The sequence below is a fragment of the Dromaius novaehollandiae genome, unplaced genomic scaffold, assembly GCF_036370855.1.
Source record: "Dromaius novaehollandiae isolate bDroNov1 unplaced genomic scaffold, bDroNov1.hap1 HAP1_SCAFFOLD_65, whole genome shotgun sequence".
NCBI classification, from domain to species: Eukaryota; Metazoa; Chordata; class Aves; order Casuariiformes; family Dromaiidae; genus Dromaius; species Dromaius novaehollandiae.
This window is the reverse complement of record NW_026991288.1, coordinates 285,805-311,558: the sequence shown is the minus strand read 5'-3', so window position 1 is coordinate 311,558 and position 25,754 is coordinate 285,805. Positions and strand designations below refer to the sequence as shown.

Below are 25,754 nucleotides of genomic sequence, written 5' to 3'. Positions count from 1 at the left end.
CCAACCAATCAGTTTTATGATTTATTAATACAAAAGACAAGGCATGTGGCTAAATATGATAACTCAATGACGGCTACCTTAACTAGATAAACAAGTCCCGTGCCACACGATTTGAACAGATCTTATAGACTTTCTTCAAAAGAGAGGAAGGAGAGAGACAGAAAGAGAGAGAGAAAGAAAGAGAGATCACCACCCGTGGATCCAGCAGTGTCTCATTGGTCCTCTTCACCCTGGGTGTCTTGGAAAAGTTCAGGGCCAAATCAAGGCAAATTAAATAAATAAATTGTAATGACGCGCGTGCAGTAATTGCAGCTCGAGCCGGGTGCCTCCGAAGAGGGACCACAAACAAAGAAATCCCTGGGCAATTATAACTTTCCAGTCTAAGCTCTCCACCCCTCACGCAGTAATTCAGACCAATAGTAATATTCAGGTCTGGGGTCCCATGCTGCTCATTGGGTCTCATCACTGTCCCTAGGCAGGCTGTTTATCTTTCCTGTTGCGGTTTCTGCTGACAGAGGTGTCTTCATTCCTTGGGTCCCACCCTTGTCTCTCAAGGTCCTGACGACCCGGAGATAGTAATTCCAGCAATTAACACTGCCCCAGCAGTGACAGTAGGTGTTATCTCCCAAGGTCCTGACAAGGGGGAGATAGTCCAGACCCCCCCCACCCCAATTAACACTGTTTCAGCAGTGAGAGGAGGCTTTGTTTCCCAGGGTCCTGGCGCCCAAGCAGGCCTTATTTCAAAGCCTTGACCTCCTCCCTCCCGGAGTGTGGGGCACAGGAATGCGGACTGCTTGTAACTCCCTTATCTTTCCAGCCTGCACCAGCTCTGGGGCCCTTTCTGACTGAACTAGGAGTGCGGCCTAAGGCTTCAGCAAATTTAGCTGCTCATGCTAAGCAAGTTTTATGGAAGTTGTGCTAAGCAGCAATAATTTACACTCCAGGTCCAAAAGTCTCCGCCTGATCGTGGTCTGGTTTTTCGCAGGCTCGGTGTGTCCTGAGTGGTCGCAGGGAGACCATTTCGGGGTTGCAGCAGCTCAGTCCTGTTTCCACAGGGAACAGATGGCTTGTTCGGGGTTATGGTTTCCTGCAAAATCTGCAATGTGCGCAGCAAGGCTTTCACCTTATGTACCAAGAAACGTTTAAGGCAAAAATTCACTCATCTGTCCACCACACTGTGGATGAAGGAACAGGCTTGTTTAGATCCTCATCCACCACAGCACTGCTAAAACAGTCAGGCTGAGACAGTTTGATGTGCAGGCAGTTTGTTATGAAGTGATCTTTTGTTTTTCTGAGGGATCAGCAAATAAAGGCCTGGTAATTGCCTAGTTTTGAACACAAGCTGTTGGTGGAGCCGAAGAAGGCCTTTCTAGGGTAACAGCAATGGTATTTGGATCTTCTTTTAGGGGTTCATTTCCATTTAAATGACTTGATTTCTGCATTTAAAAAGAAGAGATTGCAAGATGGATATATGCAAACACACAGCTTTTAAAATCCCCAAACAGAACACTCTCCTACTAGATATCTCTACAAACGGCCTCGACACCTAGATAGAAAAAAGCCACCCTGCTTTAATTATATATGCAAGTCCAACAAGTGTGGTTAATTTCTACATTCAGGTTTCTGCATATTGGTATCAAATGAGGACCATTCTTGAAACCCTACCCAAACAGCTCAACATGGATTAAAGCTATTCCAAAATATATATGTTTTTCTCCATTAAACATTCCCTGAAAACCCTGGAATAACTGTTCTTATGCTCAGGAAGGAGACAGTTTGGTTTCACTGTCTCAGCTAAAGTGAAACTACTAAAACTAAAACAAATAATCTCTTTTTTTAATGTTTTAAGCATTGGTAAGATCCACTTAAAATGTATCAAGAGGATATTTATCAGAGCTGTAGGAAGCTGAGCTGGAAGTATAAAATAATGGAAGCAGCACTGCTGCAAAATTTAGCATTAGCTACTATTTGGATGATTCTGGTTGCAGCATAAGGGCTGTGAAGAAAGCTGCAGTGAGGGAGAGAAAATAAAACTCAGATGCTAAAAAAAACCAAATCCACTACTAATTTGGTATCATTATCTGTTGCTTTGCCCCCAAATCACCTTAACCATACAAGGAGGAAGCCATGGTCATGTAAATCTGGCCTGCTTACTACTGGCCCCCTGCTGACCAAAGAATGGATGGGGATAAGACAGTGCTGCTGATAACTAAAAGGCACATTCTCCAAGTGTGAAATCATAATGTCTTGGTAAACAATCGCGCTCTTAGCTTAGAATTGTTCTTTCAGCCCACTCTGGAGTTAAATCCCATTCAAGATAATGGTCTTACTACTATATCTATCCCCTTCAGAGCAATAACTCGTCTTTATACTATCTATGGTATTAATTCCTCCTCCTTCCTAAATTAGCCAACGACAGAGAGTAGATATGCAGCAATTCACACAAGTGTAGCAGTTGAAAGCCAAGCGATTAAAGATAATGACATGGGGAATTTCAGATAAGACAAATGAATTATTCAAATAGTAATTTTCTCCTTGGACAGGAAGAAAAATACTTACGAGAAGAAGAAGAAGAAGAAGATGGAGAAGAAGAAGAAGAAGAAGAAGAAGAAGAAGAAGAAGAAGAAGAAGAAGAAGAAGAAGAAAGTCAGTAGCAGGAAAGTAAATGTATTCTGAACACATTTTAATACTTGTTATTACCTGATATTAAAAAGTAAATAAGCTTGCTGACTGAGAACCATTTTGATTTCACAAAAGACTACAGAGGCATCATTCATCTCATATCAAAGTCTACCAGCAGCCTGCAAATAAAAGCAGCCATGTCTTCAGAGGAACTGCACACTTTCTAAATGAAAACACAAAGAGAACTCTTCAGAACAGAGAATACACCAAAAAAGATCAAATTAAACATGAAATAAAACCTTTTTCCCTAAAAGCAGTGGTTACCAGTAAAGTTTTCATGCAAGTACCTCCTCACCAGCACAGAGCTCACCCTGTTAGAAATGAAATTGTTATTTACCTTTGTGTAGCAGAAATAACGTCCTGCATGACTACTGACACCTCTATATACCAGGACTGCATATAAGGCATAGAGGAGTGGTTCTCCAACGGATTGAGATGCGTATGTTCGAAGATCCAGATACTCAGGATATTTCACATCCTAAAGAGAGACCAAGAAGACGCAAGAATTATCCTGGAATACTTTATGAAATAGCCTGATAAAAACGCATCAAAGAACACAGACTAGAAGTACTTAAATGTATTTACTGGTTCACTAAAAAGAGGTCCTCCCAATAAACAACATGGAGTAATTTCAGTTGCAGAGAACTGTTCTCTGCAAAATCAGCTTTCATAGCAGAGTATATGTTTACCATCACATGAACTTTATTGTTGCCAGAAGAGAAAAAAGAAATACTTATTGCAGTGATTTTCCTTTGATATCTTCAGTCTACAGTTATTGTCTGTAGATATTAACAACTTTTAGAAGACTATTCTGCTTTGGGAAATCTCCCATTCCAAGAAGACAAAGTTGCACTACAATTTTACATATATATATATACACCTTGCTAATCTTCCCACCAGTGAAAGCTGCAAATCTTTTCAGAGATATTGTGAGATGTATTGTAAATCTCTTTGATGCAGGAACCATCTCTTTTACACCTTAAAAACAAGCACAACCAATTTTTTAAAGTATCTTTTTTTCCCCAAAAAGAGTCAAACCAGTTTTGATGCCTCACACATGCCTATGCTATTTGAGTGATACTTACTTGCACTTTTCTTTTCATAAATCCATATGCTGCATTTCACATTTGCTAATTCAGAGAAGATGGCAGGATAGAACTACAAAACAAAGCATTGAGAACATCATCTTTTGACAGACCATCTATTTTTATTATGCCAGAAAGTAAGGCTTACCACCAACTCATAATGTAGCAGGAATCTCTCCCTAGAGCGGATGACCACAATGTTACACAAGGCAGCACTTCTTGTGCTTTCAAAGAGGTGTCAAGAATGGAAGGCATGAATAGTGATGATAAAATGTGTTTTTCTCTAGGCAATAGAGCTGGATAAGTCTGTGTATTATAAGCAAATTCTGCATAATTCACAAATATCAAGGTATTGCTGAAGTCTTGACTCACAGGAATAGTTCCATGTTCTGGCCATTGCTCTTATCTGCAACAGAGGAGAAAGCTCTGGCTGACATAAGAACATCAAGAAGCATTCCAGAAAGAAAACAGCAGTAGAAATCCTGTTAATGAATTTCAGAGAAATAATTCTGAGAACTAAATAGCTCATGCAAATGATTAACACCCCCCCTCCCAAGCGAAACACACAAAGCACATTTTTCCATCAAAACTGTGTCTGTGTTACTCCCTTCTCCCAGGCTCACAGGAGCTGCAGGCAGCGGCGCGTTCAAGCCCTGGCCTGGAGAGATGCAGAAGGAGCTGTTTGGCCCCAGCTCAGAGAAATCTTGGGAAAGGAGAGCCAGAGAAGGCTTGACAACTGATTTCTTCCTGGTTTCTTCTGCCCTTCCAATAAATACTTGCTTGGATATAATTTTGGCAGCAATACTTGTGAGATTTTTCACCCATCATATTTACAACTCTCCCTCACCCTTCTCCCCACACACACACACCCCTCCCCCTCCATCAGGGATAGTCTCATCCTCTCACTTCATTTTTTTATGCACTTACAGAAGTTAATCATAAATGGATTACCAATTAACATTGTAAGGTTGTTGATCAGTAGCTGCTTGTGTTGTGTCTTTTTGTTTGCCAGAGTGCATTGAAGGTGTGAAACAGTATGCTGGCTTATAAGTGCTCCTGATCTTTCAGTAAATCAGTGCATAACGAGATCTGAATTCCTTTGTTTGACTTTCCTTTTCCAGAACTACAGGCCAGGCAGCCTCACCTCAGTCCTTGGGAAGGTGATGGAACAGCTCATCCCGGATACCATTTCCAGGCTCATGAAGGATAAGAAGGTGATCAGTAGTAGTCAGCATGGATTCACAAAGGGGAAATCATGCTTAACCAGCCTGAGAGCCTTCTGTGATGGGATGACTCGCTGGGTAGAGGAGGGGAGAGCAGTGGATGTTGTCTCCCTTGACTTCGACAAGGCTTTTGACACTGTCTCTCATAAGATCCTTATAGGCAAGCTGAGGAAGTGCAAGCTAGATGAGCAGACAGGGAGGTGGACTGAAAACTGGCTGAATGGCAAAGCTCAGAGGGTTGTGCTCAGCAGTGCAAAGTCTAGTTGGAGGCCAGTAACTAGCGGTGTGCCCCGGGGTCAATGCTGGGTCCAATATTGTTCAACTTCTTCATCAGTGACCTGGATGAAGGGACAGAGTGCACCCTCAGCAAGTTTGCTGATGATACAAAACTGGGAGGAGTGGCTGATACACCAGAGGGCTGTGCTGCCATTCAGAGGGACCTGGACAGGCTGGAGAGATGGGCAGAGAGGAACCTCATGAAGTTCAACAAAGGCAAGTGCAGGGTCCTGCACCTAGGGAGGACTAACCTCATGTACCAGCACAGGCTGGGGGATGACCTTCTGGAAAGCAGCTCTGTGGAGAAGGTCCTGGGGGTCCTGGTGGACAAGAAGTTAACCATGAGCCAGCAATGTGCCCTTGTGGCCAAGAAGGCCAATGGTATCCTGGGGTGCATTAGGAAGAGCATTGCCGGCAGGTTGAGGGAGGTGATCCTCCCCCTCTACTCAGCCCTGGTGAGGCCGCATCCGGAGTACTGTGTCCAGTTCTGGGCTCCCCGATACAAGAGAGACATGGACGTACTGGAGTGAGTCCAGCAGAAGGCTACTAAGATGATGAAGGGACTGGAGCATCTCTCATATGTGGAAAGACTGAGAGAGTTGGGACTGTTCAGCCTGGAGTAGAGGAGGCTGAGGCGGGACCTTATCAATGTGTATAAATATCTGAAGGGAGGGTGTAGAGAGGATGGGGCCAGACTCTCTTCAGTGGTGCCCAGCGACAGGACAAGAGGCAATGGGCACAAACTGAAGCACGGGAAGTTCCATCTGAGTATGAAGAAAAACTTCTTTACCGTGAGGGTAACCAAGCACTGGAACAGGTTTTCTAGAGAGGTTGTGGAGTCTCCATCCTTGGAGATATTCAAAAGCTGTCTGGACATGATCCTGGGCAATATGCTCTAGGTGACCCTGCTTGAGCGTGGGGGTTGGACTAAATGATCTCCAGAGGTCCCTTCCAACCTCAACCATTCTGTGATTCTGTGAAACACAAGAAAGCAGCTGAGGAATGAAGACAGGGACAGAAAAGGCCTCTTCTCCCACACAGGTTGCAGCCCTCGCAACACTGAGGTTTCAGCCAACCACAGCAGGCATTCTCCACACCAGGGCAGCTAAGACAGGAGCCTGAAAGGTCTTGAAGGTGGTGAGTTTCAAAGGGAACTTAGAGGACAACAAAAGGGGAAACTGAGAAGACCACACTGAACTCAGGCAATCTTACCCTTTCTGTGTAAGTAGTATATTTCGCACAGCAGAGCAATGCTTCCAATGTAGCAGAAATAACTTCTTCCACAGAGTACCATGGTCTGAGAAAACTTTCATTTTTCCTCTCTAATTACAATTTACATATTGATAGGTATGACCATGCTAGAGGCATGCTCTGAGCAGGGAGGACATAGCATCTTCCTCAGAAATTGTGAAATAACGGTGAGCAGTCAGTATATACGCTTTATGCTGCATTCTCTGAATTGCCTTTTTGTGATTTTTGTATAGATACTCTGCTTACAAACAGCTGTTTCAGGACTTGTTTTTCCACTTTAAAACTTATCAGAAATAATGGCTGGGGTTGAAATATGCAAGAAGACTGTGTGATGCCTTCCATTGCCTAGGCACAACTAAGCTGTTAAGCTTTTGTGATTTTACTCCTCAGCTCCTGAATCTCATTGTTCCACATGCACAAAAGAATGATGTTTGCCTGGGCAGTGTGGCTAGCCTACAGGCTCAAAGGCACTGCTTAGCATCCTGTGCTTGTCCCTGTGGCTGAGATTTGGATTCCTGTTTTTCCTTGACATCTCCTCACCTCCCAAAGAATCTCCTGGGTGCTGTAGCTTAGTTGCCTGTTACAGGCAAAAGGATCCCAGAATCATTTTTATAAATTGACTTAAGCTCCTTTGTAATATATTCCTTTCATTGAGAGTCACTTCCAGGATTTCCTTTTTAGGGAACTGCATTTATTGGGTGTAGGGGCAGACAGTGAGGGATCAGACAAGATAGAGTTAAGGAGCCAAAGGCCATGGGCTGAATAGATAGCAGTATGGGAACATAGGGAGTAACCGCACAGAATGAGGGAACATGACCTTTGGGAAGGTATAACGTGGCGCTTGCAAGGAGAAGAGAAAGTACCGTAAATCACTGTGGGAAAGTACCAATCCGGGCTAGAGCTTATATATAGGGCTTGCTTGCTTGAATACAGTTGATTCTGATCCAGCACATCAGAGTCCGTGAATCAGACCGCCACAACTGGGGGCAAGTTTATGAGTATTTGTTCTTGTACCAGCATTACTTGTGGGCGTAACTGGTTCTCTGTCCCTAGAGCAACTTCTATTATATGTAACAATCATATTTCCTCTGTCTTAGTTTTGCTATGTCAAATTACATTCTCCTAGTGTGCTTTTGAATGATTGGCGCTTTGTTTTTGGAGCATCTTCATAGCTTGCCTTTGTCACTTTTTGTTTGAATCTCAGTTCCCTTTTTTCAAATGAGACCAGAATTGCTCACGCTATTTTGTATGATATCTCTCAAGTGACAGTATGAACAGTTCTGTGGCTGCTGAGGAACTATTGCTTTTTTCATGATTCTACTGGTGGATTAGTAGTTGATGATTAGCTGATACGCTCCGTTTTGTGTCTGGATAAGAATTTGCAGCAACCTCCACATTTACTGAGCCTTGGTTTAGAGCAGAAATTCATGTGCTGCTGCATTTTTGTACTGAGGAGTTAGTCAGTAGGTGCTGCTGTCAGTGCTGGCCTGGAATTCAGAGCTCTCCTCTGGGCACTCAGTGGGAAATAATGTGGGAATGAGGGTAATTCGTGAAAGGAAGAAACTTGACAGCTTTCAGGAGAATGCTCTTTGTGATGAAGGGAATAAGTTCAGCATATGATCTTTAGAGCCACTTTCTGAATGGATCTGAGTGGGGTAAGGCTGTATTTCAGGACGGAGGAGGATGTTGCAGTAGTTGAGCTCATCATGCCTTGAGGAAGAGATGTAATTATGCAATAGCTTGTGAAGGCAGTACCTCACCCATGTTCTGCAGCCTGTGCAAGACTTGAACAAGGGGCATAAGAATGTATAAAAAGGTTCAAGCTAAAACCTGTGTGCCTCGTAATTATCCTCCTGCGTGCATCATAATTAATTGAAGCTCTCTCAGGAGTGCCCTTCTCGATCTGTCCTGCTGTTTTGGTCATGTCCATGAAGTTCAGAGGAAATCAGGGGGAATAGATTCACAAATACAGTTACTTTGCAAGGCTCTGGCATACTGTGTGCCAAAGTCAAGCTGCATATAAGTACCAGGTGCTTTTCTAATCACTCAGATGGCAATACTAATATCCTCTTGGATTATTTCTCTGTAGAAGTACTCTTAAACAAGAAAAATTCCATAAAGAAGTGTTAATGGCGATTGTGGTGAGAAAGGTTGTTTTGGATGCTGTAAGCACTTGGAGCTTGGAGAAAGCTATCTATTGCTTGATAAGAACACTTTGACATTCTTTAGAGCAGTCAGTTTAGGAAAGAAGAGGGGGCCTCAGTTTTGGAAGAACGATGATTCAATATATGCAAAGGGCTTATGTTTTACAGAGTGGATACTTAATGCTCAGTGAAACTGGGTGCTCTGTGTGTCTGATTACAGATTTGAACAACTTGTAGCTGAATTTTGATTGTAAACTGGTTAAACATTTCACCTTCCCAGCAAAGACTGAATTTTGCTCTCACAAGGAGAAATGTGTAATGCAGTTTGAAATCAGACGCACGAGGAATACAGATAATGGGCTGGAAACTTCTTAGCTCTCACAGCACATTCTGGAGGAGGCATCACTTGATTTTTGATGTGATTTAGTGTGACCTAGTCTTGTTTTTGTTACTGCCTTTGAAATGCTTGTGGATGGAAACATGAAGTCTACAGCAGTCATTCCCCATCCTCCTCCTCTGATGATGATGAGGAACATTTTGCGAGGTGTAGGAAGCACAGCCCTAACAGAGCTGTCAGAAGGTGAGTGTGATTAGAGAAGAGGGGAGGGAGGAATCTGCTGAAGAGGCAGAGCAGCTGCCTGACTGTGAAGTGTTCTCCTCCCTGCTCCTATGCACACTCTAAACGGTGGCAATATTTAATCCATTAGCATAGTACGTAACTTACTGGCACTGGTGGCTCTAAGGGGGCTCTCTGCAATTGGATTTTTAGACTTGACTCTTTAAAAGCAATTGGATTTCTTTGAAGGGGTTAGGCGTAAACTCTAAATATTTTAATGTAAAATTCTACTGCCCCTCTGCTTTACAGTAGGCTATTCAGAAAGAACCCCCCCCCCAACAGAAAATTTATAAATAGAGGCAGCGAAGGGGTTTCTTTGCCTTTCTTAAACCCAGGACATGGGTTCTGTTGGATTTATCTTTAGGTAAACTGAGACATCAATACATTTGTGTGCTTGAAAAGCTTCTGCCATTATTGAGCTTTTATAGTAGCAGTAAAAAGTAATTTCTTAAGAACAGATGAAATCCAGAATATACATAGATTCAAAGTATAGGGGATTGCTTGCCATAGTTAAAGGCTTAGTGTCTTGTGTGATAAGTGGAAAGTATACTCAAAACATGTCCTGGTTTAAAAAGGTGGTTTGGGAGTTTTGTCATCTATGATTTTTTTTACATACCTGAGAACCTGATTACTTTATAAGCTGGAGAGGTTTGTCTGTTGGAAGTCAATTGCAATTGTTTGCTTGAAAGACCAGGCATTTCCCTTTATGGGTGCAATGTCTGTAGATTTAATAGTTAGCTGTATATATTCAGCTTGTATATATCAGCAAAACTCAGTTCACAACCTTCAAATGTTTTGCTGCTTTATTCATTGACATTCTCTTCTAAACAATGGTAGCTTAGCCTTTCTACTTGATATTTAAGTATTATCTGGAAATACAGAATACCTTTTTCTTCCTCCCAGCTTTAGACTTTCTCCTCAGCTACTGCCGACCAATTCTGAGAGACAAAATCCAATAAGTTACAACTTTTTAAGAAGGAATGAAAGGCTTTACTATCAAGTCCTGCCTGTGTATCTGGAGATAGATCAAATCCATGGACCAGTGGACTGAGTTCTTGTGAACTGCTAAAGATATGAAATGGAAATGGGAGGAGGCAGAAGGAGTATGGGGAAGCAGCAAAAGTTTGGGGAGAAGCTGCGAGGCTTTAGACAGCAGGACAGCATATATTATGATATCATTTGAAGGAACTGCAAAAATGGCTTCAGGCAGAGACTCAAACATATCAGTGTTTGAGGTACTGCTACTTGGTGTGAAGGGCTTTGAACTCTCTGACAAGGCCTGTGTTAACTATTACATCTTAAATCCATTTTTTCTCATCCTCTTTGGAAAGATAAGGTTGAATCTCTGCACCATGGCTACTGGACATCAGAGCCTGACGTGGCTACCCTGATCCTGAGGAAATGGAGGATTGTTTCTAGGGCCAGCGCTGACCCCTGAGGTGGGGGCTTAGCTCTGAGCTACTGGAGCCTTCTGTCGGAAAAGGGACCTGCCTTGATGCCAGAAACTGTTGACATGCTGGAATTTCAGTATTCAGTTTTAGAAGGGATTTACCAACACTATCCAAGTCATGTAGTTTGAAAGCACTTGGTGGTAAACACACGTAGTCAAGATTTTTGTTTCCATATTCAGGAAAACATTATCCACTGGAGAGCAACTTGTTTCATCTTTTAAACACCTTCTTTTAATGCCAGCTCTCAGAAGTCTGGAAAGTGAAGGCTGTACTCCTAACGGAAGTCTGCTGCTGGAAATCGAGGTAGTTGTCGTCCTAAAGTCACTGAAGAACAAGATGGGATTTAGCTTCCTAATTTTTCAAGCTTTGGCCTTTATGAAGAAAGAACTGACCTTGCAGTTAAGTTATTGAAATGCTCAATTGATTTCTCTTTTGAACAATGCAACCACCATACTGTTCAATGGCAGACTGTCGGAAGGTATGCGTTTAGTGAACACATCTTGATTGCCTTTTACATTGAGTGCATTGCATACACTTGACTCAAGATATAAACAGTCATCTCAGAGTCACTGGAGTTATTCTCCTAGGCAAACTTACACTTACAGATCTGTCTAATAACCCTATGGTTGTGAGAACGTGGGGAAGGCTGGGTCCAAGTGAATCTCTTGACTCAGAGAAGGCTTTAGACAAATGTTTTCAGTCTAAAGAGCTTCAGGTAGGGAGCCCTCGTGATAACAGTATCCAGTTGCTTGGGAAAGCACAGCATTCAGGGGCTTCAAGGGCACATAAATGAAAATGAAACTGGAAAAGGATAATGAAATGAAACTGGAAAATACATGTATCCATCCATCCATGTATCATGCAAGCAAAACAGCTGGTGCAGATGCTGGACCCTTCTGTAATAATGTGGTTAATGTAGCTTCCAGTGAGACTCCAACAGCCTCCCACCATACACGGACATGTGGAATATAAATGATAGTTGGTGCTGTCCTCTGCTCTTCCCGCCTGCTAGTGAAAAGGAAGTTGAATACATATCAAGAGAATATTGAGCCAGGTAGAATGGGCTGCTATGTAACTAGTAACTATGTATCTATGCGAACTAACACATGTAAACAGGATGTAAACTGCAAACTGTTTATCAGCCAGATAGTACTAAGTGTCAGAAAACCCCTTCCATTAAGATATTTGTTTGTCTTGGTAGGTGAAAAAAATCTACTTTGATTACATTACAGACCTAGCTCCACAGACAGAATTAGACCTTAATCTCTGCCTGACTTCAGAGCTACTGAGATGTAAGATCACTCCTAAGAAGCCTCACAGCTGGATTCATGTGGTCATGTGACTGCAGAGGTTTCAGTTCAGGATGGGCTTGTGCCCAAGTCAGTCTGGAGCACAAGTAGCACGACATAGGCAGGAAAGCTGAGGGCAGGCACTGTCCTAGAAGCCTGGTTTTGAATCACAGAAGGTCATTTTGTAAGAGGTGACCAGCCTTCAACCTGTCTGAAGAGCTCCCCAGCTCACAGCCTGCTGCCTCATTTCCAGAGGTTCCTTCAGACCAAGTTTCTTGCTCAAGAACATCACAAGCCATTGCCTGTACGTGGTGCCTCAGGCACATTAGTACATGCTGTTGGTACATGTGGGCACTGACTAGACATTATTGGTAGATGACCACAGAGGCAACCATCAAACAACCCAAATGCAGATCTTCCTCTTATGTGACAGATGAGCACTCAGCCATGTAACGCGTCTGCCCATACTGTCACAGCTCTCAAATGCTTCTACTAAAGCTCCAGATGCTGTAATATAGGGATGCCAAACAACAGAATGGATTTCCTGCCCAAAAGTAGAAAGGAACAAAACAGCACTGAGTCTGTTTATGCTTTTTCGCATTCAGAAAAAGACACACATTTGCAGATAGAAGTGTTCTGAGAGTTGAAATGCTTTTAGTGCCTACAATGCAGCATTACAGGCTGTGGTGTTGTCTACACTTGGTAAATGTACTCAGCTACAGGAAATGTTTATATTAACCAAGTGTGTTATAATATTTCCTCCTCAGTATAACAACAGAAAAAAACCCCAGATGTTTGCTCAAAAAATCCTTTGTTGCAATACACCATTATAAAAATAAAAGAAGCTAGAAAAAGCGCATGACATGCCATCAGACTGATGGAGCGCTACCAGGAGCTACAGAATCTTAAGAGGTGATGAAAACCACGGTCTGAATCCCACTGAGGTCAGCAGGAGTTCTTGCCACTGAGAGAGGTTTATGAGCAGCATCTTCCAGCTCCCTGAGCTGCCAGCAACATCCTGACTGTTTAATTTGGAGTGGAAGATATGATCATGTACAACATTGTCATTTGATGTCATTCAATCTAGAAGAAATGTGGATATTCAGACAGAAATAATAGGAAGCGCACCAAACCAGGCCACCTCCATAACAATGAGTTCCACCTACCTCATTTGAGTCTATTCATCCTATGAGATTAAAGAAGGAAGAAGGTAACTGCATCTTTCTTCAGGGGATGTGGTGCTAACAAATAGACCTGACAGGCCCGGGGTATGAACTGCAAACTTTTCCCAAGCATGTATTCCTGCAGGCTCCAAGGGAGGCCTTTGCCTGTATCCTGGCTCTGCAGCTGTTTAGAGCCCCGGCCTGTACTATGGTGGCTGACAATAAGCATTTCTACAACAATAATTCAAAAGTAAGAATTTTAAAAATAAAATTACCAAGAAAGACAAAGATGTTAACGGTTTTTTTCTTTCTTTCCCCCTTCCCACCACTTTATTTATTTATTTATTTTAATTGCTTAAAACCCTCCATTCTCCAGCAAGGAATAAGCTGTTCTGCGGTCAGGATGACTACCAAAGCCCATGTTCTTGATGACTCGTACCATACCTCCCCTAAGCAATCCTGCTGATCCCCACCATGCCTGCTGGTCCCCACCATGTTGGCTGGGCAAGTGATGGGTCTCACATCACACATGGGCACTGGCCAGCCAAATGCATGCAGGGCAAGGTGTCAGTTAGCTGATATGGGGTAGCATTGCAGCTTTCTCTCTCAGCATACATGTGACATGTTCTCCTCGCCATACAGGCACTAATTTTTGTGATGCCAGGACTTCCGAAACACTGAGAGCTCTACATTTGTCATGTTCCGCTGGAACTGGTCAGCAGTTATCAAAGAAGGTGGGAAGGGAAGAAGGAGCAGAATAACATTTTTAGAAAAAAGCATGAACGTTGAAACACAGGAGCTGTATCTAAAGAAGTGCAAATTGGATGGGTGAAGTTACAGCAGTACCATAAGTGCATGTGAGATACTTATTTTGTTCAGCCATCCCACTGATTTTATCTTTCCTTGTGAGTTGATTACTAACCTAGACTGCAAATAAACTTTCTAGTTATCCTGCTCTAGTATTAGGAAATACATCTGCGGACACCATTTCTTTTTGCCACCACAGCCCTGCAGTACCTTATATACTGCCTCAAGCCAAAGATCCTAGTGCCATAACTGAGTTTAGTAGTTCAGGAGATTTCCTGACCAACACAGGAACAGGAATTGAGAAAAGTGACTGACCCAACTGGGACAACCTAACCTCACTTTTCATCTGTGGGTTTACATGATTTTCACACTGAAAGAGCAAGAGATTAACATAAGCTGGCTGAAAGGTCAATGTAGTGAGAACACCTGCGGAAGATCTGGCAAGGAGTCAGTGACTGGCAGAGTAGGTGGTAGCAGGCCCAGTGTGTGAAACTACACACGGACCAAGTTCCCCTCAGGGCCAGGCGTGTTCTGTTTTGTCAGCAATGTCTGGTGCTTCCCAGACAGTCGCTACTCAAGGTTAGCACAGCTGAGGTAAGGAAATAGTTCTAGTAGATAAAAGGGGGCCCTTGGGTTACACAGGGGGAGTCCTGCCTGGGCGTCCAACCCGTGTGTCCAGCATCCCCCTCTCAGTGACCCCTCCGCGTGGCTCCCTGGGCTCCCTGTGCAGCTTGGAGTGCAAGTCTTTGATTAAATCTGTCCTGTTTAACCCCTCACAAACTTTGAGTGGCTCTGTTGGCCAGCGTCCGACCGTCTCTTGCCCGCCTTGCGTTCACAGTAACAAATGCCGACGTTGTGTTTTTTCTTATGCTGTTTTAACAAACCCTTGCTCAATTTTATGCCCACTACATAATTCACTGCTGTTCTAACAATCCTGGAAGCTGGAAGGGCAAAGATGGCTAGACAAGCCCATATAGGTTCTTTTATCTAAAAGGATAGACAACATATTTCTTTGGTCCTTAATCTTTTAAGGCATACTGTGTTTTAAATCAACACACCCAAAGAGTCTGTGGATCTTTTATGTGCAGGAAAAGAAGGCTGGGTCCTTCAATTTGATCAGTAATAACAATGTACTTTACTGGAACTTTAATACCTAGTTTTATCTTTGTGCTTGCTTACTTCTTGCATGTATTGATATAACCCTCCCTCCCTGAAAATCTTTTCTTTATTCCCTCCTCTACGTCCCCTCACACTTACAACAGCCAAGACTGTTGAGAAAGACCCAGCACTCTGAAGAATTTGACTCAAAAGGACACAGACATTTACCTGTTGCAGTCAGGGGATGTTTCCTTTTGTCTACTAGGCGTCTGATGAGATAACTCATCTTCAAAGCCTGAAGGTGACTCCTCATCACTATCCATTGCCTCTTCTTTTATGGTAGCATTTATACTGTCTGAAAGACCAGAGATCTTTGTTCACTTCTCTGAATAGTCCATATCCCTCACTTGCATTAGTACAGCTTCTAAATCAGTGCTGAAATACATCATCTTGCATTTCTTGATTTAATGGGAACACACTATTTGCTTAGAACTTCATCCTACCAAGCATCTAAGGAGACTGTACCAGTCTCTACAAAGCACTCCTGAATACCACGATTTGCCTGTTTCTGCAGTGGTGAACACACCTATTCTCCTAAGAATAAAGATAGCCGATCACCAGGAACACCTTCTGTAGTTCCTAGATACCCAAACAATACACAGAGATAGGTGTATACATATATATGCGTATATGCGTATATACATATGTTTCATAACGGAGCACTTGCGTAGAACAACAGAGTCCCCACACAACTGCACGAACTGTGTTTTCAGAGTTCTGTGTGGTATGTGGTTCATTGGTACCAGCTGATAAGTCTTTGTTTCTAAATGCAACAGCAGTCTCTATTTCCGTGTGCAGAAAAAATCCCAAGCAAACCTACCAAATTCCTCCTTGCATGAACTGAGTGATGAGTCTATTCAGTGGACTGCAGGCACCTGCTGTGTGGGGGCCTGGCACAACCCCCCCTGCCCAAGGCAGCCTGGGGGCGGCTCAGGCCTCCTTGGAGTGCTCCAGCCCAGCAGCGAACACCCTGCAAGTCCAGCGCGTTTCTGGACTATCAATCAGAAGCATCCTCACAAGCAATTTCACAGCCGTGTTCCTGCTACAAACAGCTGACCAGGCTGAAGTGACCTCAGAGGCATTTTACCGATGCTGTTCCTGCCGCTGGCGAAGGGGAGGAGCTGGAGGGAAAGCCCTCCTTGTGCATGACCTGGGTCAGACCTAGCCTCAGGAGCCTCTTCACAGACACAGAGACGTGCCCCCAGAAGGTGCCCTGCTCTCCCAACGGCAAGGCCAGAGACGCTACCGGGGAGGCAACGGGCGACCTGCAGAGCACGCCTCTCGCCCCAGCAGTGCCCAGAGGAGCCGAGGCAGCGGCACCTGCTTTGGCCGATGGCTTTCAGGACGCGGGGGACAGCGCGTCTCTCGCCCCATCAGCATTTCTGAGTGCAGGAACAAAGCCGGAGGAGGCCTCCCCCGCAGCCAGCATCCCTCCGGATGTGGGGGAAAATGCACCTCTGACTCCATCAGTTCCTGCAGAAGCTGTGCCACAGGCCTCTCCCTTGGCCATAGGCACTTGGGCTGAGAGCAACAGCCTGCCTCTCCAACAGCCTTTGCCCAAGGAAACACCACCAGCGACCTCTGCCTTGGCTGGAGGCCCTCCTCACCAGGTGAGCAACGAGCACGCCATTGGCACCCATGATGAGAGGGAGCTGCTGTGTCAGCTACGTCTGGGGTGTGCAGCGTGGGGGCAGAGAGCTGCCCCATCGCGTGGCACCCCCCGGCCATGGTGCCAAGCGGTCACCCCCAGCCATTTATCCTCTGCAGTATCTCCCATGGGGGAGATGCCTGCTCCTCTCTGTTTCAAAGTGCCAAAGGCACAGGGCTGACGTGCCCTCCACCCCTTGTGCTGCGTTTAGCCCTGGGGCATGGATGCTGAGCAAGGAGGGGAGGGGCGGCCCCAGCAGCAGCCCCCTCCCACACCCGGTGAGCGACCCCCACTTCTGCCATGCACCTGGCCACCTCCATTTGCTCCTGCCCATCGCAGCCCCCAGCCAGCCCAGCCCTGCTGCTACGGCCTTGTGCCATTGCTGTGGCAGCCACAGGTCCCTCCCCTTGGGACTCGCAGCTGGTGGCAGCATCCCCCGACCCCAAGCCCTTTCCCCCGTCCATCCCGGGGCACCAGTATCCTGAGCATCGCCAGCTGATGGCACGCGGGTGTGTGTTCTTGCTCCGCCCATGCAGGTTGCCTCTGAGCCCAAAGGCGAGCAGAAGTCATCCTCTTCCTTCAGGCACACACCAGAGGCTGACCCAGGTACGTACCCAAGTCAAGAGCCCTTCTGGGGACGGGGGGCCTGTGCCGGCACAGCAAGGGGCACCGAGGCCGGCAGCAGGAAGCCCTCGGGAGCTGGCTGTGCCGAGGCCACGACCCCGCGGGAAAGCCCTTGGTGGCAGGGGACAGGCAGGTGCCGGTCCTGCGCCCTCGCTGCCCCTCACACGCGGCTCTCCTTCCCGCCACAGGCAACGCCACCCTCCCGCATGCTGCAGCGCCCAGGCGATGGCCCTCACGGCTCAGCACAGCACTTCGGGCTCTGCGCAGAGCTTTCTGCTGCCGCTGTGTCACGGGGCAGTGAGAGGAACGGCGTGCGGGTGCAAGTGCCGGGCAGGTCCCCTGAGATCGGGGCTGGCGCAGAGCAGAGAGCAAGAGCGACGGAGACGCTGTCCTGGGTGCTACAGAAATGCTGCCACAGCTCTCACAAGCCCTAGCCGGTGACAGCCATTGCCTGCTTCGAATAAAAAACCCTGGGAGGCTTTTTCTGCCCATGTTACTTGGTGTTGGGTGCGTCTCCAGAGGAAGACTAGTGCAGGCAACGCCAATGAAGCCAGTCAGGTCTGGAGGGAAACCCATTCAACCAGTCAAAGAGTCCCAGAGCAGCTGGGGTGGGAAGGGGCTTCTGGAGGTCTCTGCTCCAAGCTCCTGCCGCAAGGGGTGGCAGCCAGAGGGGGTTTCCCAGGGCCTGGCAGAGCTCGGACTCTCTCTGTTGGAGCACCCTTAGGCTTCAAAGGCTTTTGGCACTCTCAGATGGGAATTTTCCCTGCTGCCCCTTGTGTCCTTGCCCCTCGTCCTGGCCCCAGGCACCTCGTGGATGCGCTGGCTCCATCCTCTGGCTCCATCCTCTCCCCACCCTGCCCTTGGCAGCTGCAGGCAGCAGCCAGATCCCCCTGCACCTTCCCTTCTCCCAGCTGAACACACCCAGTGCCCTTGGCCTTGCCTCATACGTCCCATGCTCCAGCTCCCCACCGGCTCGGGGGCCTCCGCTGGGCTCGCGCCAGTGTGTCTGTGTCTGTCTGGGGCTGGGTAGCCCAAACTGGACCCTGTTCCCACACACGGTCTCTCCCAGGCCGAGCCAAGGGGAGCAATGCCTTCCCTCGCCCTGCTGGCTGCCCTCTGCTAACACAGCTGGGGTGCGGGGCCGGCTGTGCTGCCGGGTCACGCTGCTGCCTCCAGCTCCGCTTGTCCCCAGGATCTCCTACCTACCTTGGGTACCCACCACCGCTGTGACCGTCCCCGAGTGCCCTGCCCCTTTGTGCTGGGAGCTTCCTCCAAAAGGGTCCTACCCCCACCCACTGCTGGGAGCTGCCTCTCACGGTGCCCTGCAGCCACAGGCTGTTTCTAGCCAGGCCGCTTTCCGGCCCAGGCACCACCACAGCAACAGCCACAGCAGTCTCAACTCATCTGTTATGCTGTTCTGCGCAGCAGCACTTCCCTGGCCTCTGTGCAGGGCCAAACTGAGACTGAGGCATGGCCATCCTGGCTCTGCATGGCCTCGCTGGCCATCCCAGGGCCTGACACACGGCTCTGCTGCAACCCCAGCTGCCCTTCCGCCCCCATAGCACAGCAAAACACCCATTACGTACCAGTTACCACCCCAAAAGAACACTACCTTCTGCCCATGTATTACCTACACCCAGCCTATGACACTTAGGAAGTGGAGAACAGCCCGGATTTCTTGGCAACATTTTCTAATGGGAGCATTGCATGGGAGCAGCGATCACGGAGCTGAGGACAGTAGGGCCTCCTGTGCCATCAGGGTGAGAGGCCTTCCCACAACTCGGCAGTCAGCAAACGCTCTGCACACCCAGGACAAGAAGCCTTCTCCTAGTTCAGGGTTTGACCTGCTGCAGCTCCAGCAGGAAGCAGCCCCGTCGGCAGCACCACTGCCCCGCCCCAGCGGGAGGGCACCCACCCGCATCTGAACACATCCACAGCCCCCACCAGACCCACCCCCACCCGCTCTCTCTCTCCCGCTCGCTTCTCTCCCCCAAGTCAGGCCCCACCCCTTCCTCCCCTCCCCGAGGACCCTGCATGCTGGACTCTGATTGGTTGATAGAGCTGTCAGTCCCACCCAGACCCGCCCACCTCCTCTTGCCGGCCAACAGCAGGGCCGCACTGGGGGTGTTGCCATGGCAATGCTGTGGCCACGTGACCTGGGCGGGACGGCGCCATCTTAGTGGCGGCTGCGGGGTGAGAGGCTCCTGGAGCGCTGACGAGCTGCTGCTCCAGGCTGAGGCGCATCGAAATGCGGTTCGTGCGTGGGGCGAGTCCGGACACGGGGGCAGAGGGACCGCAGCCCGCCCCGAGGAGTCCTGACGTTCCTGCGGTTCTGCCTGCAGCCTCCTTCCCGACGCGGCCCTCGGGCAGCCCAGGCTGGCGCTGTCTCCTGGGGGAGCTGCAGCGTGGGGCCGCCGCGGGGTGGCCTGTCCGACGTGTGCCGCCATGGAGCAACGCCCGCGGTTTGCACCCCAGTTAGGAACAGAGAGCCGCTGGGTCTGGGGGAGGCTGTTAGCTGCAAAGGGCTTCCTGCTGTCCTGCAGAGCAGTTCAAGTACTGTTAACGTCTGCCATAATTTCTTTCTCATGTCTGACTGTGACCTTTAGAATTTCTCTTTTTCTCCTACAAAAGTGGATTTTTCACTGTATTCGGGGGAGGGAAAATGAACCTCAGTGCAGTGTGTGATTGCAGAGTCTCAAGCACTTGTTCTTAAACCGCTCTGTACAAAGCAAACATTTGAACTAACTTTCTTTTAGTTTTGAAGAACCTAGCTAAGTGTTAATTTGACTCTGTCGTTATCTGCAGTCCACACTGAGATGTCCTGCTGCTTGTACGCATTGTGTCCAACCTTTTTTGACACTTGGTTTTCTTTGCTCTTGTGTGTGCAGCTTTCTGTCAGTCCAACAGAAGCAGTATAGCAAGCCAGCGGATGATGTGAAGGTGATGGAAGATCTTGTGTTGTTTGGTGATGCAGAGAAGTTTAAACATTCATTTATCTTACCCTTTCTGTGTAAGTAGTATATTTCGCACAGCAGAGTAATGCTTCTAATGTAGCTGAAATAACTTCTTTCACAGAGTACCACGGTCTGAGAAAACTTTCATTTTTCCTCTCTAATTACAATTTACATATTGATAGGTATGACCATGCTAGAGGCATGCTCTGAGCAGGGAGGACATAGCTTCTTCCTCAGAAAATGTGAAATAACGGTGAGCAGTCAGTATATACGCTTTATGCTGCATTCTCTGAATTGCCTTTTTGTGATTTTTGTATAGATACTCTGCTTACAAACAGCTGTTTCAGGACTTGTTTTTCCACTTTAAAACTTCTCAGAAATAATGGCTGGGGTTGAAATATGCAAGAAGACTGTGTGATGCCTTCCATTGCCTAGGCACAACTAAGCTGTTAAGCTTTTGTGATTTTACTCCTCAGCTCCTGAATCTTATTGTTCCACATGCACAAAAGAATGATGTTTGCCTGGGCAGTGTGGTTAGCCTACAGGCTCAAAGGCACTGCTTAGCGTCCTGTGCTTGTCCCTGTGGCTGAGATTTGGATTCCCATTTGCCTGTTTTTCCTTGACATCTCCTCACCTCCCAAAGAATCTCCTGGGTGCTGTAGTTTAGTTGCCTGTTACAGGCAAAAGGATCCCAGAATCATTTTTATAAATTGACTTAAGCTCCTTTGTAAGAAACTCCCTTCATTGAGAGTCACTTCCAGGATTTCCTTTTTAGGGAACTGCATTTATTGGGGGCAAGTTTATGCATATTTGTTCTTGTACCAGCGTTACTTGTGAGCGTAACTGGTTCTCTGTCCCTAGAGCAACTTCTATTATATGTAACAATCATATTTCCTCTGTCTTAGTTTTGCTATGTCAAATTACATTCTCCTAGTGTGCTTTTGAATGATTGGCGCTTTGTTTTTGGAGCATCTTCATAGCTTGCCTTTGTCACTTTTCGTTTGAATCTCAGTTCCCTTTTTTCAAATGAGACCAGAATTGCTCACACAATTTGTATGATATCTCTCAAGTGACAGTATGAACAGTTCTGTGGCTGCTGAGGAACTATTGCTTTTTTCATGATTCTACTGGTGGATTAGTAGTTGATGATTAGCTGATACGCTCCGTTTTGTATCTGGATAAGAATTTGCAGCAACCTCCACATTTACTGAGCCTTGGTTTAGAGCAGAAATTCGTGTGCTGCTGCATTTTTGTACTGAGGAGTTAGTCAGTAGGTGCTGCTGTCAGTGCCGGCCTGGAATTCAGAGCTCTCCTCTGGGCACTCAGTGGGAAATAATGTGGGAATGAGGGTAATTGGTGAAAGGCTCTAGCAACTTTGTTTGCTGTGAGGGAAGAAACTTGACGGCTTTCAGGAGAATGCTCTTTGTGATTAAGGGAATAAGTTCAGCATATGATCTTTAGAGCCACTTTCTGAATGGATCTGAGTGGGGTAAGGCTGTATTTCAGGACGGAAGAGGATGTTGCAGTAGTTGAGCTCATCATGCCTTGAGGAAGAGATGTAATTATGCAATAGCTTGTGAAGGCAGTACCTCACCCATGTTCCACAGCCTGTGCAAGACTTGAACAAGGGGCATAAGAATGTTTAAAAAGGTTCAAGCCAAAAACTATATGCCTCGTAATTATCCTCCTGCGTGCATCATAATTAATTGAAGCTCTCTCAGGAGTGCCCTTCTTGATCTGTCCTGCTGTTTTGGTCACATCTGTGAACATGAAGTTCAGAGGAAATCGGGGGAATAGATTCACAAATACAGTTACTTTGCAAGGCTCTGGCATACTGTGTGCCAAAATCAAGCTGCATATAAGTACCAGGTGCTTTTCTAATCACTCTGTTATGGAAATTAGGCTTGTTGGCCACCATAACAGGGCTCGACCCTAGGTTCCCGCAAGTACAGTTCAGAGCCAATCAGAATCAAAGCAAATTAAATAATTAAATTTTAATCACGCACGTGCCGTAATTACAGCTCGAGCTGGGTGCCTCCAAAGAGGAACCCCAACAAAAAAAATCCTGGGCAATTATAGTTTTTTCAACTTAAGTTTCCCACCCCTCACGCAGTAGTTAGACCAATAGTAATTTTTAGATCTGGGGTCTCCTGCTTCTCATTGGATCTCACTGATGTTCCTAGGTAAGCTGTTTTTCTCCTTATCTTTATTTTTTGCGGTCTCTGCTGACGGTTGTACCTTTATTTTGGTTGGGTCTTACTGTTTTCTCTCAAGGTCCTGAGGAGGAGGAGGAGGAGGAGGTGATTCTAAATCATAACAATTAACACTGCCCCAGCAGTGAGCTAAGGCTTTGCCCCTCAAGGTCCTAATGCCCTGTCTTATTTCAAAGCCTTGACACCCTCCCTTTTGGAGTGTGAGACGCAGGAACGCAGACTGCTTGTAACTTCCTTATCTTCCCAGCTGGAACCAGCTCTGAGGCGCTTTTCTTCCTGGACTAAGTAAAAGTTCATTATTTTATCTAAGTGCGGCCTAAGGCTTCAGCAAATTCAGCTACTCATGCTAAGCAAGTTTTAGAGAAGTTGTGCTAAGCAGCTACAGTTTCAGTTTGCTATTCCTTAACAGTCCCCCCTTTGTTTTTATTAAGCATCCCTGCTAATGCTTTAAACAGAGTTCTCGAAGCCTTTTGAGGCGTACTATCACTTTCCATAATCTTATGTATAATATAATCATAAGTAATAGGCATAACAGTTAACACAACTACTACTGGGTGCAACACATGATTATAAATCCCTGTTGCAGTTGGTGACCATCCTAGAAGAATTTGCCAGCCATGATGTTCTCTGTCCTTCTTTACCCTTTCCAAGATGTGGTGTATCTCTTCCGCATCATGATGAATGGTGATGAGAGGTTTTTTTTTTTTTGTCCATTGTTTCGGGCGAGTTCTAGCAGTCGACGCAGGTCATCATGTTGCAGTAGTTTCTTCACCAGTGTGAGATTCATTCCAATGGGGGTAGGTAGTAGATTTTGAATTAATGTATAATTAGATTGTAACAATTGATAAGATCTAATAGGAGCTGAATAATTAAAGTCGCCTCCCATAATTTTGGGTAAAGTTACAAATACAAATATTTGAGTAATTAATTACTTGTATCTACAACAATGTTATCTATGAATATAAGATTACAAAATGTTCTTACACATACACATCCTTTTTTAACATATACAAGTACAGTTCAACTCTAACAGCAAAATAAGGTGGTGTGGATTGGTATCATTGAGCGTTTGTTTATTTATTTATTTTAAAGATTTTCAAGCCTTTTTTGCATACTTAGAACATACTGGATTAGTCGTTCATCTCTGTCTAACAGGCTGGTCTTAGCTGGAATAGTAAGTGCCTGGTATCGCTAAATGTCTCCCCAAAAGAATGTCTGCTGGTGTTAGTCCTATGGGTTGCCGTGGGGCATTTCAGACATCCCATAGAGCTAAGTTTAATGCTTCTGGCCATTTTAGGCTAGCACGTGTGCATATTCTTGTTCTTTTTTCTTTTAATGTTCTATTCATTCTTTCTACTTGTCCTGAAGACTGTGGGTGATAAGGGGCATGTAGGTTTCTTTTTATTCCTAATGATTTATGTAATTGAGTGATGATGCTTGCCGTAAAATGGGAGCCCCTGTCTGAATCAATGGCTTCTGGGACCCCACACCTGAGTATGATTTCTTTCAGTAAGGCTTTCACTGCTCCCCTTGCGTTGGCCTTTCTTGTTGGGAAAGCTTCTATCCAGCCTGACAACTGATCTACTCTCACTAACAAGTGTCTATACCCATTGGCAGATGTCATACCCGCATAATCTATTTGTAGCCTTTGGAAAGGGAAGTAGGCCCATGGTCGTCCCCCTAACTCTGAGCTTGGTTTGCTACTTAAAGTCTTCTGGCAGGTCAGGCAGCTATTCATTATTCTTTTAGCAGCCGCATAAATTCCTGGAGCAGCCCATACTTTCTGTACCTGCTTAGCTATTGCCTCGGCTCCCCCATGAGCTGTATTGTGAAACCACCTAGCTATAGTAATTAAATATTTTTTTGGTAGAATTGGTTTTCCTCCAATTGTCCATATTCCATCATCATTTTGTTTTGCTTCCCACTGTTCCCATTGTTTTTTCTTTTCCATGGAGCAGTCCTTTTCATACATGGTTTTGGGCTCTATTAAATTTGGCCACTCACTTTGGTTCATCCTTGGAACTGCCCCCATACATTCTCTCAGAGGTTGTCGAGCTGCAGCCTTCGCAGCAGCGTCAGTTAATGTATTTCCTCTACTACTTTCTGTAGTGTCTTTAGTATGGGCTGGGCAGTGTATTACAGCAGTTTCTTTGGGGCAGTTGAACTGCTTCCAGCAAATCACGTATTTCTTCTCCACTAGCTGATTTCTTTCCTGATGACAAAAAAATCCTTGTTCTTTCCATAACATCCCTGTTGCATCAAATACTCCAAATGCATATTTAGAATCAGTATAGATATTTACCTGCAGCTTCTTACCAATTCTTGCTGCTTGGGTCAATGCTATTAATTCTGCTCCTTGAGCACTTACAGACGGAGACAAAGGATTGGCCTCAAGTACCTCAAAGATGTTAGTGACAGGATAACCTGAGTGGCGCCTTCTGTCCAAATAATAGGATCATCCATCTGTAAACAGAACTAAGTCTGGGTTTTCCAAAGGTTCATCTTTAAGGTCCTCCCGGGGCTTGCTCGAGCCGACGATCACCTGCTCACAGGAATGATGCGGCTCTCCATCCTCCAGCAGAGGCAATAGCATTGCTGGATTTAAGATATTGCATCTCTTTAAAGTCACATTATCTGCATGCAGTATTATCAGTGCATAGCGGTGAGCTCTCTGTGGGGATAGTGCTGGAGTTGCGTATTGTTTCATTAACAGTTCTACTTCATGTGGCACATACACAGTCAGTGAGTGACCCAAAACTTCAGGTCGTGTTTTTTCAAGAAGAGCTGCAGTAGCTGCTATTGCTCTGATGCATCCTGGAGTGCCTTTAGCTACCACGTCTAGCTGCGTGGAGTAATAGGCCACTGGTCTGCGGTGAGGACCTAGTTTTTGGGTCAGTACCCCACTTGCTACTCCCTGTCGTTCATGGACAATTAATTCAAATGGTTTGCTATAATCTGGCAACCCTAGAGCAGGGGCTGAAACCAATGCCTTTTTTACAGATGTAAAAGCTTTCTCCCTTTCTGGGCCCCAGGCCAAAGGCTCTATCTCCTCTTTTTTTGTTGCCTGCACTAAAGGCTTAGTAAGTTCTCCTAACCCAGGAATTCATGGTTGGCAAAATCCTACAGCTCCTAAAAATCCCCTAAGCTGTTTTTTTGTTACAGGACGAGGC

General features: G+C 45.9%; 1 long non-coding RNA gene across 2 annotated transcripts; it reads right to left on the bottom strand.

The window, feature by feature from the left end:
- Positions 1 to 1,200: 1,200 nt before the first annotated feature.
- Positions 1,201 to 4,290, bottom strand: LOC135325517 (uncharacterized). Of its 2 annotated transcripts, XR_010386448.1 has the most exons (5): positions 3,916 to 4,290; positions 3,768 to 3,840; positions 3,020 to 3,160; positions 2,701 to 2,845; positions 1,201 to 1,436 (listed from the first exon to the last, which is right to left on the bottom strand). It is a non-coding gene; the product is annotated as an uncharacterized LOC135325517 (long non-coding RNA). The 2 variants fall into 2 exon arrangements; XR_010386447.1 differs by having other exon boundaries at positions 3,768 to 4,290.
- Positions 4,291 to 25,754: the final 21,464 nt, after the last annotated feature.